We start from the raw sequence: 14,495 nt of genomic DNA, 5'->3' as shown, positions 1-14,495 counted from the left end.
AAATGCAATCAAGTTCTCCAGAGCCTTGCTAATAACCTCATTATTTGACTCAGGTGTGTTGAAGTAGAGATACATCTAAAAGTTGCAAGAGACTGGCCCTCGAGGACCAGGAGTGCCCACCCCTGCTGTAGTGTGTGTTAACAAAATGGACTGTAAAAACGTCGGTTTACAGTCTTTGTCTCTTTTATCAGAAGTGAATACAAAACTGCATGGAAGCTACAGACAGCAGTTCCTGGGCCATATTTTACTATCATTCATTTATTTACTGGATACATATTTTGGCCATGGGCTGATAGTTAATTACTCATAACAATCTGCTAATGTCAGCCGTATCGTCATAATAATGACCACAGAGATTTTAGATGAACATTAAGAACATAGTTTCTCATTGATAGTAAAACTAATGTATCTTAGAGTGTGGAGGAGAAAACTCAGAGTGCAGAATTTACTGAAAGCAGGGGACAATCTGCTCAAATGGGTTAGTTTGTAGTATTGACTACGGTAGTTACAAAGACAAAGTAAAGAAAAAAAATCCATTTTTTTGATTCATTCAGAATAATCAGTAGGAACTATAGTCTTGCTATATCCACTTCAGTTTTTTTGCGTTCAGCCATCACCAGAATGTTGGTGTCAAGTACCAAGGAACTGAATTAATGAGCATAAATGTGTTGACAGATCCTTCAGTGTTAATGAACCAACACTGCCTCACTCTCACACAAAGACAAACCTCTTAAAGCCCAAGCTGAGTGGGGTTATGCATGCTATCCAATGCAATGAGGCTTCTACAGCAATGAAACCAAACAACTGCAGAACAATGGCAAAACTCAGAAGAGTCAGCAGATCGGGTCAAGATTCAGCTGCACGATAGCAGAGATCACTCCTTTGACAACAATAATGTCCAGATTCTGGAAAAATTTGTATCAATTAATAGTCATGTAGTCTAGAGTTCAACTTGTCCTCATTACTTTCTGATTCTGACTCTGCAGCTGTTGAAGCACTTTATAGGATCTACAGCCTGTTTGTTGATTTGAAAGTCGAACTCATTTCTGGTGAGAGATGAACTCTGTCAAGGGTCACTGATTCTGTTCAGAACCTTTATAGACAGAATTTATAGGCACAGCCAAACTGTTGAGAAAATCTGTTCTGGTTGCGTCTGAACCTCTGATGTTTTGCAGATGTTTTTCTGTTGACTTCATTAGATTTTGATCTCAAGCTTTTGCTGCAGCAGTTAACAGCCGTGTGAGGAACCTCTACCTTTAAGTCCGAGTCTGAGAGGGAAGAGCGTTCTCTCAACATGAAGGACGAGGTCTGATCCAAGTGGAGGAGTTTAAGCATCAAGGTCTTGTTCACAAATGAGGAAAATATGGAGTAGATGATTGAGTGGTGGACTGGAGCAACTTGTGTAGTGATGCTGCACTGTCCTCGTCTGTCAAGACAAAGAGAGAGCTGAGCAGAAAGATGAAACTCTCAGTTTACCGGTTGATCCACATCCCTACACTCAACGATGTTCACAAGCTCTGGGAAATGAAAGGGAAGAATGAAAGAACAATATTCCGAAAACAAACTTCCAAAATGAGTTTCCTCTCCACGTTGTCTGGGCTCTTCCTCAGAAATGCTCAGCCATCCAGAGGTTCTCCACATGGAGAGGAGCCAGGTGAAGGGCTTCAGGCACGTGGGTGGAATGCTTCCTGCTCGCCCCCAGACAGGGCGTTCCAAGCAAAGGTAATATACGTAAATAGACACACACACATTTTTTAGATTTTTTTTGGTGCAGGTGAAGAAAACTAATGTATTTTGCTCCAAATAAAACTTATGTCAATGTAACTGAGTTTATATTTCTCTTAGAGTATTGGCACTAACAGGCAGATTTCTCTGATTTTTGGCTTAAATAGTCTGAGACATCCAGCTGTCTCAGCCTGGATGTTTTTTGTTCTATCAGTCAGAGCAGCGTACTTCTACTTCTACATTGAATGTTTTCAGAAAATGGCATAGACATGTTCACACATAGTATTCTCTTAAACAGAAATAACAGTTGCTGCAGCTACACTGGGCTTAAATGAGACCACCAAAGGATTTTTTCTTTTTACTTTCCTGAAGGAAGAAGAATTGATTATTGAAGAGACATTTGCTCTGGCTTAGGACAAAGATTTGCCTCGAAAGCTGTTCATTTTTACACCAAACTAAAAGTAACATGGTTCAGGGTTGTGATCAAGTTTTCCACATTCCCCTGTTCTTATAATACTTACATATTTCAGATCATCAAGAACATTTTAGATATAGTTAACCTGACTAAATAAGCAAAGCAGCTTTTAAATAATGATTTTATTTGTTGGGAAAAAGCCCCACAAACCAACCTGGCCCTGTGTGAAAAAATTCCTGAACGTGTTTTATGCTTGGTTACCCATCATCAGGTGGGCAGTGGGGAATAACTGCGATCCTCTCTGCAGAATTGTTTTATATTTAAAGTCATACCTGTTCAAATCAATTAAAATAATTCAGCATCAGTTCAGATTCCCACTCCTATTACTAATACAGTCATTAATACAGTTGACTTCAAGGCCAAGAACAGGGAGAGACAGGGACTCCAATTAATATGAGACCCAGTTCCACCATTTCACTGTCACCTGCCAAGAAACACCAGTCATCAAACTACAAAGGAATCAAACCACAAAACTAACATTATGAATACCAACATAGCAAATTCAGCACCACAAAACTTTAGTTCTTGACAAAATTATAAAATTATAGCACAACGTATCATCAGCTTGTTATTTCTAAGAAACACAGAGAGTCAAACCTGCCCTGTAACATTTGAAGTTAGAATGAAGCCTCTGGTTTACTTCAGTGATTTATCAAGGTGAAAAGTAGTTTTGGTGATATATTTATTACTTTTTCCAGTTGTTGCTACTGTAAGCCAACTTGTCGTAAATCAGAAGTTTAAATATGAAACCGTATTAGTATTGACAACATTTGTTTGATACCATCAGGTCAGGAAAAAGCAAAGACAGAATGTTGAATTCATCCAATTATGAAAACACAAAAGAGCTGGAAACGTTCTATAATTTCCTGTAGTTCCAGTACTGGTCTGTTCCTCAACTTAATCTTAACCAAAAGCTAACTCAGACCAGGTCTCAATACCTAAGCAGCAGAACACAGTAAAAGTGAGATAAAAATAGCTGTGTTTTCACACAGCTATTTTTATCTCAATCTATAAAAGACGACAGGAAGTGGAAGGAAGATGATGGTGCAGGACGGAGGATGATGGTGCATGACGGAGGATGATGGTGCATGACGGAGGATGATGGTACAGGACGGAGGATGATGGTACAGGACGGAGGATGATGGTGCATGATGGAGGATGATGGTACAGGACGGAGGATGATGGTGCAGGACGGAGGATGATGGTGCATGACGGAGGATGATGGTGCATGACGGAGGATGATGGTGCATGACGGAGGATGATGGTGCATGACGAAGGATGATGGTACAGGACGGAGGATGATGGTGCATGACGGAGGATGATGGTGCATGATGGAGGATGATGGTACAGGACGGAGGATGATGGTGCAGGACGGAGGATGATGGTGCATGACGAAGGATGATGGTACAGGACGGAGGATGATGGTAGAGGACGGAGGATGATGGTGCATGACGGAGGATGATGGTACAGGACGGAGGATGATTGTGCAGGATGGTTTTCAGAGATTGACCTCGTGAACAAACTCATTCACATGTGATTTTAATTGTGTTTCTTATTCAGAACGAAAAATGCAATTGTGAAATTTAGTTTTTTATTTTCTCAACATAAGCAGAATATCAACATCATTTTGCGCATATTTGCAATAAAAACACAAATATTCCACAAATTTTCTTTTCTGGTGAAAATGTTTTTGGTCTTCTGTGTGTAACATACACACACACTCACACACTCGTATACGCACGCACACATGTTAATTTCAAAAACAGCTAGAGAATCAGTTTAAGATAAGAGCATGCTGAATAGAAACCTAAATTACAAGAGCAGAGCCCGGTTAGATAGAAGACAGGTAATTTCAGTGGTAATTATTAGTGGAAAGTGGTTGTAAATTTACAGGCACATGCTTTGGACTAGATGAAAATCATTGACCCATCCCGGAAATATTTTTTAATCACACCCCCAACAGATAGATAACTCAGCTCTAAATGGGTCGTGTTGCCTTGTAGGTATACAACAACCAAAACGGCTAATTTTTTCTAGAGAGAGAGAGATGAGCAGAACTATGACTAGAAGGGGATTTTGAAACAATAATGCTTATCATTTATTTTCTGCATGAGCGGCACCTAATAATGGGAGTTTCTCTAAAATTTGTCTCAACAATTTCTTTGAGAAAAGTTGAAATATGAACACAAAAGCCTTCAGAATGACTTCAACATTTAGCAAGATGAGTGAAGGTGTGTAAACGGAACCGGTGGACATGTTGTCTTCTTGATAGGTCAATAAGTATTTTTCTGGGACGCAACCCTATTGCTCACTTTCTCTCCATGCTTCGCCCTTTTCTTCCTCCCTCTACCCAGGCAATATGTCTCCACATTTAATGTGTGTTTGTACGCATCAAGAAAGTTGTGTCTGCTTTCATATCTGCCTGTATGTATATGCAAGTGCTCTCCCATTTGGATCGGGGTCTTAATCAGATTGTGTGGAGTGAGATATGAAGAGCGGGGTGGTTTCATTAAGTCAGTGTAGAGACGGCACTCATCACAGCCAAGAGACACCTCAGATCTCTCTTTATTTATCCACAGCATTAATCCCACAAAACAATTCACCTAAGAGCCTCTCTGTCGCTCACTCACCTCCTCCATTCCCTCTGCACATCATTCCACTCTGCCATGTGAAAATGCAGGCACAGGGTTTATATCTCCATGTGCTTTGTTCCACTCTTTGTATCCAATCAAAACGGAGCGGCACAGGGGGAAGTGAAATACAGACCAGATAATGTATATAACCGGTTTATTTACTTGCCTTCGCTTGCATCATTTTCCGTTTCAAAATCAAACTCTGCACACTATGAGAGGCACGCTGAGTTCTGACATCACCAAAAAACACAGAGCAGACACATGGGTGGAGATGAAAAGGAGAGCGGGAAAGGAGAACTGGCTAAGTGATGTCAAACAGACACCGGTGTCCATAGAGACGACTCCTTCAGTGGACAACAGTTTGGTGCCTCAGTGTTTATTTCATTCTGCTTGTGTCAAACCTAAACCTCTGTACATAGGAAATTCAGCCTGCCCTGCACTGAGACTGAATCAAATGGAAGCTCTGCTTTTATTCAGTGCCTCCATTTGATTCTCCCTTTTCCAACAGGAACAGCTCTGACTGGTCAGGGTGCAGATGAAAACTTTGAGCATGTCTCAAGAAATCGATACTGGAAATGTTTTGTGTCAGGTGGGTTTTGGTAAGGGCTGCACAGTGGTGCAGTGGGTAGCGCTGTTGCCTTGCAGCAAGAAGGTCCTGGGTTCGATTATCGGCCTGGGGTCTTTCTGCACGGAGGTTGCATGTTCTCCCTGTGCGTGCGTGGGTTCTCTCCGGGTTCTCCGGCTTCCTCCCACAGTCCAAAAACATGACTGTCAGGTTAACTGGCCTTCCCAAATTCTCCCTAGGCGTGAGTGTGTGTGTGCATCGTTGTTTGTCCTGTTTCTCTCTCTGTGTTGCCCTGTGACAGACTGGCGACCTGTCCCGGGCCAGTGGAGATAAGCACCAGCACCTCCCGTTAGGGAGAAGGGTGCTCAGAAAATGGATGGATGGATGGATGGATGGGTTTTGGTAAGAGGTTCCTTGCCACAGCCCAGAGAGGAGCTGTAGAACCAATCTGATTGGTGTCTGGAAAGTTTTCAGGTCAAATGGAACATCTGAGTGTTCAGTTCAGTTCACTACAACCAGACAGGTAGGAGTGGGGAGACATGGACAAAATGGCATCTTCTGTCGTAGCAAGCACTTGGCCCCTGTCTTGGTCAAACAATTAGCAAATCAACTGAGATAGCAACCAACAGGCTCTTCTGCACATTTTTGTTGCCATAAAAATTACATCTTTATCCTGCAGCTTTTTCCTCAACATGCATTTAAAGAAATGACAGCTTTGGCAGAAACAGAGGAGAGGAAAAACAAAAATAGGAGACATGCCTTTTACCAGATGGCATGACCCAATTACCACCGCACACACCGGTTGTGAATGTGGGAAAGATTTAAAGACAGCTTGTCTGGTATTTTAGTGCGGAGGCGAGTTGCTTTTAATTGTTTTCAGTTGCTTGTTATGAGGAATGGAACCCAAAGATGTGAAAGGTGAATAAAAAAAGATATTCTCATGACAGAAAACACAAAACCAATAAAAGTGAAGAAGATTTTGTGTGACAGCAACTTTGTATCTTTGGGGTCTTTTGTGCTTTTCAACTGCTCTTCAGTTAACTCACTGAAATAAATCAACCCAGGTTTTTGTGTGACTACCATTGAAACGCTAACTTCAGAAGGAGCTAGTGGGGTTTGTTCAGGCTTCTTGCTTGTTAGTGGGGATCAAGCAGAGATGGTCAGATCTGGAAATCAGATTCTCCTCTGGTCCAGCATCAGAAGCTCCTGTTGTTCAACTTGACATCCAGTCCAGAACCCTGCACCCAGAATCATCTGCTGTTCAGCATCTACTGTGAAATCCTCAGGAACAGGAAATAGTGGTCTTGTCTTCCTGTTGTTGGTTAAAAGATTTGCCTCCCTCCAACCTGGACTTGATCTTGGCTTTATTTCAACTGTGACTTAAACATCATGATAACATCAGGTTTTAATGGTCTTTAAGCAAATGTCACAAGTTATTTTAGACATAGAAACAAAGTTTGACATTTTTCAACTTTATTAGGACATTTTTTTAGCTTTGGGAAAATCTACACAAACAATGCAGATATTGTTTGTGTAAATACGGACACAAAATTGAAAAATCTGAAGAAATACATTTACATTTTGGATCCTAAATGCGTCAAAGATTTAAGATGCACAATTAGACAAGGATTCAGGAACCCAGTCATTTGTGTCTTTTTCTATTTTAAGGTTTCTCAAACAAAATGGAAGTCATTTAGACACAAAAAAACATTCTGCAGCGATGTGAATCCTAGCCTGGTAAAAACCAGGCTATTTGTACACCATTTGCTTCGTACAAAGGACTTCTGGCTTTCTGAAAAGCTGTTACATCCTGGAGGCTTGGACTGTGAAGAGGTTTTAAATTTTACCTAATTGCTAGCATTGTCCAAGACAGTTTGATGCTGGAAGCAATCGAACAATTCTAAAACAACACAGGAAATCTACGTCCTCAACCAAAACTAAACCTTCTGTTTGGTGACTAGCCCAGTGGAAAGTCTACTGGATAGAATCTGAGTGAATGGGAGAAAGCCCAGACTGTGCTGTAAGTGAGATTGTTTTCAAGAAAAATTGTACAGGAAGGCAACAGACAGGCCATATGAATCTGAACCAAACAGAATAAAGATTTATGATTAGAAGTTGATCAACTGCAGAAAATTTACAACAATTGAGGGAAATAGCGGCTATTTGTGTTTTTCAGTTTTTCCTCCAAATTAATGGATTCAATGAAATCCATTCATTTTTACACTTTAACTCCTGCTGCAAGAACAGTTCATTTCTGTTCAGCCTGCTAAACTTATTGCTCTTTAACAGTGTAGAAATATTTTTTTTTAAATCAAGGAAACAATTGCTTACCTAACATTACCTGAAAGAAAAAAACAAAGACTTTCACCACTTTCTGAATTAATCAAATATAAAATAAAAAGTATGTAAAACTACTTTAACACACGAGTGAATTTCAGCAAAGCTATTTGTACAGTTACTGCTCTTTAACCCTAAAAGGTCAAAGCAAAAAAACAAACAAAAAAACAACAACACACACATACGCACAGAATGATCACTAGTGCTCTGAAATGTACTGTTTGGAGTTCTTCTTTGCACATTTGATTTCCTTTTCTCACCTCAGAGGAAATCATTCCACCAAGCTTGCAAATTAAGCAGAGTGTAGCCGTCTCGCCTCCTGCCGGATCTAAGAATAGCCCAAGGCTTCTTTCCTCCTCCACACCTGAACTAACTTGGTTGAATGCCTTGGGTAAATTATGGTAAATACTATGAAGATCTGATGTGAATAAATGATGGTCCTCCTACCATTTAGCCTTTTTTCAAGTTTGGGAAGTTTGCAGCACCTCTTTGTCATTTCCTCCCACTTTGCTGTCAGTTGTAAAACTAATATTTCATTATTTTCTGTTCTCTGGTTTAACACTGTATTCCTTTCACATGGAGTAACTGAGTAAATATTTTACTGTGCAGCAAGTGAAAAGCTTTTCTCCCATGGATGGATTCTCCCCATCCATCTTGCCATCAACTCCAGCTTCCTGTTGCTTGCTGAAGGGAAGAAGACCACTTGTCATTTCTCCAGCTCAAATATATTGAAGTTCACTTCAACTGAACTGAAACTCAAGTTTAAAGGCAGATTAGAGTTCAGTGTTTGGGTTCAATTACACAGTCATTCCTCCTCAAACAAACTAAACTTTCTAGAGTTTTGTTAAAGTGGACTAAACAAAGCTTAATTCTGAAGTTCCCCATTCCTGTAAGGTCTTGGGCTGCCTTGCATGAACTTCAAGGATATCCAAATAAATCCCACATAGCTTCCAAGGTGATAAGTGCAAATTTTTCTATCTTTTTTTAAACCCTCACTCAAACAAGGGTCAAAGTTCACCATAAAGGTGCACAACCCAACAGGAGAATGAAATACCAGCTACTCTGCCCTATCTAAAGCAGGAGATCACTCCAGACTCTTTGGCATCTTTTCTGATATCACAGTAAAGATAAAGGAGTAAAATGTGAGAATCTTTGTGGTTTTAGAACTGTAAATTAGTCAGAGTCTGAACATAACAGAACAAGAAGAGAATCTCAGAATGTGGAGCAGGAAATGGGCCTGTCTGCACACAAACAGAGCTAAGCCTCTTCATCTCTATTTTTTGTCTGCATTGTCTCCTAATCTTATTGTGAGTAGTGAACACTGTTCATCTAACATGTACACATACATTAACAGGTTTAGCACTCACTGATAATTCCTTCTTGCTGTTTGTTCTTATGTTCTTTGCCAGAGTTCACACTTTCAGTTTGGGATTTTTCCTCATCTATCTCTCCTGTACACACACACACAAATGCAAGCACGCAGACACATGCACACACACACCACATAAGCACACACACACAGGCCTACATTTACACTTGCATGCTCATACACAAAAACACATCATGACATTTGGATTCCATTAAAAGTCTCTGTCTCTGATCAATAATTTAATAACCTGAAAGGATGAAGGACTCCTCATAATCAATATAGTGTATTCAGGGTTGTGTGTGCGCGTGGGCGTGCGAGTGTGTGTGTGTGTGCGTCCTTAGAAGGCCAGTAGGGAATATCGTTAAGCCCCTTGTAAATCTTCCCTATGCACATTTTGTTTGCATATGAACCCAAATGTGTAAGATTACAGTAATCATCAGACAACAGAAAAACAGAAGGCATCTGCTTTCCCTTCTCCAGGTGAATATAGAATATACCCAATAGTTTGGCTTTCATGCTCCTGAAAAAAAAAATCTGAATAAAAATGTACTTTATTAGGTGAAAAAGTGAAACATTTGACCATAATGACTGTATAGACTTAAGTAGAAATATGTCAAATTTAGAGGAAATATGCATATTTATCTGCAGACAATGTTTTTTTTACAAATTCAGAAACAAAAAAAATGAAGATTTGATGCGACAGTATGAAAATGTTTATTTTGTTTCAGACTGACAACTGGGATCAGTCATTTCTGTTGAGGGAAAAGAGGAGTGGGGCGAGGGCACAGCCCTGAGCAGCTCCAGTGCTCTCAAGTTTAGCCAGCCAAGCTGCAGTAAAACAATCTGAACTTAAATTAGAAAAATTAAACTTTACTGAAATAAAAATAAAATCAATATAGCAACTACTGACCAGTGCAGTATTTATTTGTTGTCTCCTCATGTCAAGAAGGGAAACAACTTTTTCATGTAATCTGTCTGATCCATACTTTTCAGTGTCAGAAATTGTGAAGTTTATTATTTCCTTTTTCTGAGACCTTTTTTGTTTTATGAAAAACACTTTAATTTACATTTATGGACATAAACCACTTCATGCAAGGGTCAAGCTTTTTTGTCAAGTTCATGCAGAATTTTTGCAGTTTTCTAATTTACTTTGAAATATGCATGAAAAATCATTGACGGTATCAAGACTAATGGTCTAAATGGAGATGTTACTCAGACTTTTCTCAACCTCCACAAAAAATGAATTACTAGTATCCATTTATAAAAACATACATATGAGTGGAAAAGTTAAAGGATATGAGTGAGTTAGTCACCTCCAGTTTTCATGAAGCCATGCTTTGCTGCTGCTCTTTGTTTGAAGCAAACTTCAGTGTGTACAGTTCACCCCTGTGTGTTGTCAGTGTGTGTGTGTCTTATGTAGAGGTAAAGGTGTCCCTGTTAATACCTTTGTCAGTGTTGTTCGCGCCGCTTCATTGTCATTCCAGTGAGAGTTAAGTAGTCTTAATTATGCTGCATCACCCCTCCCTGTGTGTTTGACTCTTTATTCTTTTCTCATTTATTCCGTCTTTCTCTCCTATGTCTGTTCATCTCTCTCTCTCTTTCACTCTTTATCTCTCTCTCTCCTTTTCCTTCCTCTCTCTGTTTCTCTGTCAGCATCTTCCTCCCTTTCTTCATTTACAATCTCCCACACGCTCTCTCTTTCTCAAATTCCATTTCAGTGTCTTGCTTTGGCAGGACATGCTGAGCTAGTGCCAAGGCAATAATGAGAACTGTCAAGCAGCGACAAATGAACAGGTGAGAGAGACGCAGGGAGAAAGAAAGGAGAAAAGAAAGAGACGCAGAGACAGAAGGGGAGAGAGACATGAATATGAAGTACTGGCACTGCTGTGACTACTGACAGTCCACTCATGCATGCATGGACACACAAGCCCACTCGCATGCTACCCTCTGCGCTCGCATCACATGGCTGCGCCAATACAAAGTTTTTTTTTTTCCCCATCTGAACCACAGAGTAACACGTTTATTTTCCAATGATTTTTCTGCTCATACCGTATTTGCTGAACAAACCACAATATCCCAAGTCAGGTATCGCTGCTCCACGCACGCCTGTGTGATATTTGCAGACGAGGGAAGATGTTCATACAAAACTCTGTTATCACTGACAGATAATGTTGATTTATTTTCTTAAAAAATACCTATCTGCTTGAGGCAAATGAAGATTGATGAAAGACCTTTAGGCTGCATTTAAGCAAGTCAAAGCCTATTGGTTTAATTAGTATTGTGAGCTTAGTTAAAGAATAATCTGACATTTTGACAAATCTAAGATTTACTTTATTGGTAAGCATATGGTGGAAAGATTGATGCATTTTTTTCATTAAATATAAAGCCACAGATAGCAGTTAGCTTCACATTGAGCAGTTTGGCTGGATTTATATTAAAATCAATACATTGTTTTAGTTATCAGACAATATTCTCATATGAATTATTATTTACTTGGATTAAGTTCTTCTCAAAAGCTGTTGCTCTTGTACCTTTTAAACAATGCATTTTACATTTTAACATTTTATGCCACAACCAAAGTAATAAGAGTAAATAAACAAACACATCTGCCTTGGGTTTGGTCCATTTTAAACGTGGACCAGAGGGAGATCAGCTACTGCTTTTCTGCACAGTTCCACTCCAGGTCATAGGATGCTGACCAGTCGGCTTCCCAAACAAGATGAGGATGCAACCCAAACCTGTCATTTTATCATAAACCTGTTGAGGAAAGAAGACGTTGATGGATTGCAGCGGTCAATCGTGAGAACTTTCAGCATTCTGTAGATTTGAGGCAAACACTTTTCACATGGTAAGAGGAATAACATTCACATACTTCATAAGCAAGTAATACAAGTAAGATGCAATCAATTACTGTATTATTAATAAGGTACCCATCTAATCATTGGTAACCATGGAGAAAATGCCCCACTATGAATCCCACCATTTATGAAAACAAAAACTGGTTAACATGTAGGTCTTTAAGTCTGCTCTGATGTAAATAAAATGTTGTTTATGATTTTGTGACATGGAATCGGACAAAGTCAGCAACTCAATCAAATCATCAAACACATTGAGAGGATGGAAGTGTGGTTCAGTTTCTTAACTAGCTACTTCTAACATTGTAGACACAATGTGCATGAGGTTTTCTGCATCCACAGACAAATTAGCCCAACTTGAACAAGAAGAAGTCATGGCTATATAATGGCAAAAACAAGTTCAGCAAGATTAAGTAATGTAGTTGCAGGAAGTCAATACATGCAGGTATTTAAATAGGAACTGCACTTTTCTAGTCATGCTGTCTGCTCAAGGTTCTCTTCACTGCAGGCACCTTCATCAATGTTTACATTCAGAAACATTTATGAAGATCTGTGGGGAATGTAAGAGCCTGGCCCCAGGTCACACTGACAGGAGGAAGCTGGAATCGAACCAACAACTTTCAGACTGCAAGACGATCACCCTTCCTACCGAGTCACGCTGAATAGAAACTGCAGTTTGTCTCGCTACTTTTGTAGGTTTTAGTTTAGTAACATGCATTAAGCTTTCTGTTTTTTACAAATTACAGCATTTACAGATATGTCATTATGATTTTTTTTCTCATAAATATAAATTGCATTTTCTGAGCTTCAGCATGAAGGCAGAAAACACCTGGGTCCAGAGGTCATTTTACGTTCACACAAAAACAAATTGCATCCTGCCCTCTGAACTGAAATTGGTCATCAAAATGAAAGGCATAATGTCAAAAGGAGTCATGTGACGAATTATTAGCAAAACTCGGGTTGTTGCATTATATAAGCTGGAAAGCTAGAAATTCTTGAAACAATCATTTCATATTGTGAAATATGGCTTCATAAAGTCATTCAGTGTGCATGGAACACAGGGGGAAACAATAATTAAAATCTGCTTATGTATCTGATTTGGAAGATATGGTTTATTAGTGCAGTGTTACAGCTCATTTCACTCAGTCTGGCTGCAAAGAGACCGAGACGAGAAAAATACAACTGGTTGCTGCTATCAAATCTCCAACTATTCATTAGCTGAGCCAGACTAAGGTTTAAGCAACACTGTTCATAATTTCTGGTTCAACAGTGCAAAGCAGACATGATCCACAAATATCCCAAGTAAAAAAAAATAAAAAGATATTCAAAAATATCTTGCATTTTCTTGAATTTCTTTTAACAAAACATAAAAGCTGAAAATGTGTTTCAGAGTCAGAATGGAAACTAATATTGACATTTTATGTCCAGCTTCTTTGCAAAGTCTCTGTTTTGTCTCTAAATTTCTCTCCAGAATATGTGTGTGGTTGTTTGACCTAACTGTTTCAAAATGTAATTTATTCTGGGGTGAATAATTTTGGGTTTAAGTGTAAACTAATTTCTGAGATCTTGCAAAGGTATGAATTGTGACCTTTCAACTAATTCAGCTGAGTGATAGACCAGAATGAGTGGGGTTGTTTGGCATGGTGCTAAATTGGATGATTCTCATTTGTTTAATTTAAGACTCACACTAATTTAATTATAAATTTGGGTGAACAAATGTAATATCTGCGGTTCTTCAAGGGTACATTCTCTGAACATTTTTTGATTTAACAACTATTTGATTGAACTAGCTCAGACTGTAGGGTTCTCTCTTATTGTTGATAATGAGAAACAACTTTATATGTTCAAGGCACAAACAGCACACCAAGACACAACAAACCACTTTCCTGACACCAACAGTGACTAACGGTTTTTGTAAAAATTATTGGTGGGATTTGATGGAAATTTTAAATTGACTTGATTGTATTGTAATTAATTGCATTATTATCGTAAAATATGTAAGCTATTTTTTAAATCTGGAAACGCCTTGTTTCTGCTAAATTATTGACAACAAAGAGTTTTATGGTTTTAAATCTGTTCTTCAGGTTATTTTATCATCAGATTAGATCAACGTGTTATTCAATCCATTCATCTTTCCAGTGTTCAGTAATCTGGACTGAAATTAGCATTAGCATTAGCGTCTGTGATTCTGCTACATTTTTAGCATTGAGATGCTGTTTTAGGCTTGAATAACTGCTGGTAGGCTAACTTCATTAAGTACAATGTGAACACAACAGTAGTTTTTTTCAGCTTTCAATCAGATCGTTTTTTTTATAATGCAAAAATGAACCCACAGTGGGTCGAGCTGTAGTCTGGAGATGCAGCTTGTGCGCCACACCAGAAACACAATTCAAAATGTTAGAGTAAAGAACTTTGTATGTAAAAAAAAGAAAAAGAAAAAAGAAGTGATTAAATGCTTTAAAGTTGTGTAATTAGTTCATCAAATCAAATAAAAATTAACATTTAGGTCAATTATCAGTTTCTAAATCCTGACTCC

The sequence above is a fragment of the Poeciliopsis prolifica genome, unplaced genomic scaffold, assembly GCF_027474105.1.
Source record: "Poeciliopsis prolifica strain line A6 unplaced genomic scaffold, Auburn_PproV2 SCAFFOLD098, whole genome shotgun sequence".
Taxonomy (NCBI): domain Eukaryota; kingdom Metazoa; phylum Chordata; class Actinopteri; order Cyprinodontiformes; family Poeciliidae; genus Poeciliopsis; species Poeciliopsis prolifica.
The sequence above is the reverse complement of the archived record's forward strand: the minus strand, read 5'-3'. Positions refer to the sequence as shown.